Source organism: Semicossyphus pulcher, unplaced genomic scaffold (genome assembly GCF_022749685.1).
Source record: "Semicossyphus pulcher isolate SPU_LCO1_2020_fin unplaced genomic scaffold, fSemPul1.0.p SCAF_15, whole genome shotgun sequence".
Taxonomy (NCBI): Eukaryota; Metazoa; Chordata; class Actinopteri; order Labriformes; family Labridae; genus Semicossyphus; species Semicossyphus pulcher.
In genome coordinates this window covers 12,521,931-12,527,930 of record NW_027211659.1, presented here as the reverse complement: position 1 = coordinate 12,527,930, position 6,000 = coordinate 12,521,931, and positions in this window count along the sequence as shown.

Below are 6,000 nucleotides of genomic sequence, written 5' to 3'. Positions count from 1 at the left end.
TAAGCAGGACGGAGAAAAAAAAAACACACACACACACACACACACTCACACAACCCCACAACACTTGTCCAAAAGGGGGCCGGCTGCAGCACCAATGAGTTGTGTCGAAGCTAAATCCGCGTGCAACTGTCTCTAAATAAGTGTCTCTAAAGCTTTTTATAAGCAAGACGCACAAAATGTGAAAGAATCTGGATGCAATCGACGAGCGACTGCTCAAAGTGAAGCGTGCATCCTCCCCGCGGCTGCAAAGCTGTCATTCATCAAAAAGTGGATGCTGCTGTTCGCGGTTAAAATGCTCGGCTGACGTCGCTCCAATGATCATTTATTGTAACAGGTTTATAAGCAAATAAATAGGAGAGGGCTGTCACTTGATGATGGAGGCGGCCTTCGGTCAGACGAATAATATCCAAGAGGAGAGGAAGAGGAGTGAGGAGGAGAGCTGCGTGTCCCTGGCTTGATCTCTGAGTCTGTTTCACATTGCTCCTGGGTTTGGCCTCTTGGGTGAAATTGACAGTCTGATTAATAAAATGAGCGGCGCAACATTTCCCTCTTCATTTAGGAATATTATTATGCTTTGATTCTCTATTGTTTCCCCGCTCTCTGTTCGCCCTCCCTCTCTCTAATCCTTCTGCTTTTACATTTTCTGCTAATTTTTATTTTACACAATTTCTGCCACTTAATCAGTGCGTAAAGTGCGTAAGAGAAAACGTGCCAGAATGTAAAACGACTCAAAAAGTGTTATTTTTTCTACATTTTAAGATCATGTTGATTTATCTTTTCACCTTTTCTCCTTTTTTTGTTTTGTTTTTTCCCCCACAAAATTCTTTCTTCGTCAGAGCCTCATTCTGATGTGGTGATAATACGCGCATTATTACGCATTTACTCACACACACTTCTACATTTATTCATGCATAAAGAAGCAGCGTATTTGGGAGATCAGGGGGACTACTTTTTAACAAAACTGAGACGTATCTTTTTTGTTATGAATCCTTATTTATTCAACCTTTTCTGCTCTCTGTTGCATGTTTCTTTTTCGTTGCAGCAAAATCTTAACATTTTCTTTGTCCTTTTGATTTGCATGAAATGTTGAATTTAAACGAATTACTCACATTGAACGGCTAATATATTTACTATTTTACGGTTTTTAACAGAATCTCTCATCTGCCTGTGAGTCCTCTCCTCTTGATGTCTTTGTGTGTAAACCTTTATTAGCTGCTTTAGTTGCGCTATTTCTATGTAAATAACGCGCACATAGATGCATCATATGAACTCTAACAGGGACTCGATGTGTAAAGACATAACACCCATGCGTGGACTCCTGGTTTCACGATGTGAGATGCCTCTAAAGGCATCATCAGATGATCCTCCGCGCGTCCTCTGGCGCCTCCTGCAGGCCGACATATTAACTGCTCTCACTGATGTTGAATGGGAGGCGTGGGCTGGAGTTTACCTGATGTCATGACTTGAGTCTGTCCAGAGCACTTTTGGATCATTCCTGGTCAGAGATATCAGTGCATGGCGTTAGATGAATAGTTAACACAAATATTTACATGAACAGAAAAGCGCTGGAAGAGCCTGGCACGTTCAATCCTATCTCTGAGTACTGCCAAATGTAAGGGTTCAGTTTCACTTCATCAGCTTTCTGCATGCAGCTTCAGTGATTATATTTCACCCTATACTCAGTCATTTCTTTTTCTGATCTTATGTAGGAGAATCGTGTTTTACAACTGGCAGGATAAAACCCATTCATTAATTTCCTAACAAAGTAAAACGCACCTTCTCTTTGTTAGTGAACACAATGTTTTCTTTTATTTTGAAGGAAGACACCACATTGTGCTGGAGATGTGTGATTTCCTCTTGGAGCTTTGGGAATTTACATTTAATATAATGAGGTCATTTGCATACATTAATGTGCAGCTGATGAATCTTTTTAAGGAGAGAGTTTCACCTTCTGACATATTTTATCACTGCAGACACTTTTGAAAGGTTTAAACTGAAAACCTGCGACTAAATATTTCTTTCAGTTTTACTCCACTAAAGGCACACCTGCCTTTTTATTGTTGCACACCTTCATGTGTCGGACCTTGTTACCTCGTTTGTTTTTAATGCGTCTCGCTGCTGTATTTACTCATTTATTGTTGCATTAATGGCAAGTTGCACATCATGTTTGCAGTGACAAAAATATTCTACTTTGAGCAGCACATAGACTGAATATACTGATTATCTTTTCTCTTGACTGGCTAATAAAAAAAGTTAAAAGGGCTTTGATTGGTCACATGGCTCGAATTCTATATACATTCTTAAATGAGTGTGTTCATATGGCCTTCTCTTTTTAGTTTCAGTACTGGGTCCATATAAACAGATAATTAGGTACCTAATAATAGAGCAAACATTCCGTTATCACCACTTTACGAGTTCATATCTGTACACATCATTTTAGTCAACAGCTCTTCCCTCCACTCTTCTGCATTTCTACTTAGAATACAACTTTATTCATCCTGAAGGAAATTCTTGTGCCAGGTTGCTCCAAGGTTAGAGTACAAAAAATACATAAGGGAAGAGAGACATACAAAATAAATATAAATATGTGCCTAATATAATAACAATAGTACAATAGGTTATTTACAGATTAAAGCTTAGTAAAAAGTCATGCTGGCAGTCACATTGTCTTATTCGCGTGAAGTGTTTCATGTGAAGGACCTGCAGTGGCTCTTCAGAGGTCCATTCATGGCACATAGATTCTTACTGGTGCTCTCCAGGTAAAATGTTGGACTACTCTGAATGGATTGTTGCTGACATGTAAAGAAAATTTACAATCTGAAGTTTGATAATTCACACATAAGCAGCCTACTTTGCAATGTTGCATGTTAAATTTGGGCAACCTTCTCAGTTATGGGCTTTAAAGAAGCAGATCGAGGACGGGCACAGCGGGATATTTTCTAATAGCAGCTCATACTGTCGGTGATCCAGAGCAAGTTTTGGGCTGTAGAGGGAGGAAAAGAGCAGATGCCAAAAGACTACCTGAAAAAGCTACGATGTTATTGCTCTGATGTAGCCGTCGTTGGTTCAGAGAACATCTGATGTTGTGTGCACATCAAACACGAGATCCAGTGCTGTTTATACAGGTTATTGCAGTTGCATGTTAACAGGTTGAAGGTATTAATTATATGGATGATTTTATCTACAAAACAATGACAAAATGAAATCTTAATCCATCATGTTAAACGAATAATAATGTTAAGGTAAGTGAATTATGTTTATTAAACTTACATCATTAATGTATCCACTCAATAAAGTAATAAAAAGGGAATCTAGCAGAGTAAATATAAATCAAAGTGTTATATTTTAAATGATGCATCTTATATTAACAAATAAGGTATCTCACATGGTTTCTTTGTTCTTCTTGGCTTGGTAGGAAAGAGGTGAGTGACAGGTCAGAGGGCAGGCTTTATGTCGGGGGCGTGGCTTGGTCAGGTGTGGTGATGCAGGTGGGGGACTTATTTTTTCCAGTGTTTTAAAAATGCAGTTTGTTCATCTTATTGTATTAGGGAAACAGAAATTAATTGTATTAAAGGTTAAGTGAAAAACACTCAGAAGGCCCCTCCTGTGCATCCTGGCCAGCACTAATGACCCTTTGTAGGATAAATAGTTGTTCTTCTTTGTAAAAAATAATTTATCATTTATTTTTAAGCATTTAAAAGGGCCTGCATAATCACATTTCTTTCTGGTTATTCTGCTGATGAAACTTCATTTTGGGATACAAGTTGGCCAGAATGCGATGCACCTGCACCTGAAAGATGAAGGTTTAAGCTGTCCCACCCTTACAGCAGCAACACGGCTCACAGGAGAGTCATAGAGATGTCAGGTTTAGTCTGAAAACACCCACTCATAATCACCTGTGTGTAGTGGGTACATGGGCCTTTTGTTAGAACTTTGGTGTAAGGCTTCATAAAACAATAGCTTTAAAATATTTAGAATAATTTTTTCTACTGCAGGTCAAAATATCCCTTTTTAAAAATGCATATTAAAGGCATATCGGAAGAAAAGATTGACTATATTTCCTGTGAGAAGTTGATGGGATGCAGCCTCCAGTGGCCATTAGAGGAACTGCACCTTGAAGCTCTTTGACGTCTTTAACTTTGAGCCATTGTGGCTGCTAGTTAGTCTTTCAGAGGGTCTATGACAGCTCTCTGAATTGTATTGCAATTAGCAAAACTACTCATTTAATTGCTGATATTTGAGAAATTATTTGTTAAACTGTGTTTATATGTTGTTGTTGTGAAGCACAGATGCTAAATAACTCCACCTAAACTCCTGAAAACCCGACAGAGTGCACTCATTAGGGCAGTACGAGATGCAAGCAGTCCTTTAGCGGTTATAACTTAAGAAAATGCACAAAGTAATCATAATCACCCTGTATATGCAGATAATGAATCACCTACATCCTGAAACGCTATCTGTATGGCTTCATCTGACCTCTATCATACTTTTAGTCCAAAAAGTCCATTATTAACTTGACATCTGTAAAACTGTAATTTAAACAAGTTTGTGTGCGTGTTAATACTTAGTGGGTCAGATACAAACATGGAGTTAAAAGTCCCTGCCACTAACAGTTAAGTCCTTTAACAGTTCATTTAAATTAATTATTTTTTACATCTTTAAATAATATCACATCTGAAGTTGTGCTGTTGTACTGAATATCAGCACGGCTGTGATTATCTTTAGCACTCACAGACGTGCTGATATTCAGCACGGCTTCAGATGTGATATTGCTTTCATACAACAGTTACATATAAACAGCTACATATAGAACTAAATAAGTTAACTGACCCAGTGCTGTTATACTCTATATCAGCACTCATGGAATGGCTCTTGTCCAATCAGAAAAAGCTGTTGTATAATGGTAATTCTTTAAAGCGCCTGTGAGTTCTTTCGTTTGTTGATTTTGGCGCCCCCTGTGGGCAAAGCCTCACCTCTTCTCTCTTTGCTGATCTTCTCCTGTACATGTGTGAATTGTGTTTTCTGGTGAAAAATCTCACCCTGCTTTCTTTTATCATTTTAACATAACTAATTGAGAAAAATGTAAACAAAGGCTGTTTCGAACACGTGCTGTCAGTCTCCTTGTCTGACACCTTCTGCGCAGCAGCAGTTACAGGCATCGAAAACATCTACAAAAAATCCCTATTGGCCTTGCTTACTTTTGTAGGTCATATAGATACATCAGTCTGTTTCATAACCACCAAAAAACTCCTCACAGGAGCTTTAAGCAGAAAACTCAATAAGCATAATCACCACATATATGCAGATAATTCAAAAGCCTCCAGCCTGAAAAGAAACAGTGTGTGTGTGGGTTCATCTGGCCTCTGTCATACTCTGAAAGAGTCCTTATATAAGTCCTTTATTAAGTAGGTGTCTGTTAAGCTATAATTTAAACATGTTTATGTAATTAAATGTGTTAGGTAATTGATAATGCCAAAGTTTGATATGTGTATTGAAATCTTAGAAGCTCTCTTTTTTTGTTATAAGTTGCAAGAAGTTTTTGTGTGCACGGATGGGGATATCCTGCAACCATTGCATATTCCAGAGTTTGGAGTAAATAGTCAAGTGCCTTTACCATACAGACTTTTTAAAACACATCAAGCCAGAGGCAGCTGCTGTCACTGACATGTGTAAACAGACGAACATGCACACCAACCTGCAGGTATGTTGTTCAGACTCACAGGAGCCATTGCACATTGATGTTTTTGACTGTACTCTTCCTGCCAGGACATTTAATGGTGAGGGTGTACTGTTGTTATCCACAGGGGGCGCCAAAATCGCCACAAGATTAAAATTCATATCTGCTCTGCACGTGCACCTGTAATTAAATGGTTGTTTACAGGATGCAGATGGAGATCAGTCACTCAAACACCACCATAACTATACCCTTCAAAATAAGAGTCAAATGAGTACTGACGCGAGAGCTGAGTCTCATCAGCCAATAAGAATTCTGGAGTGCCT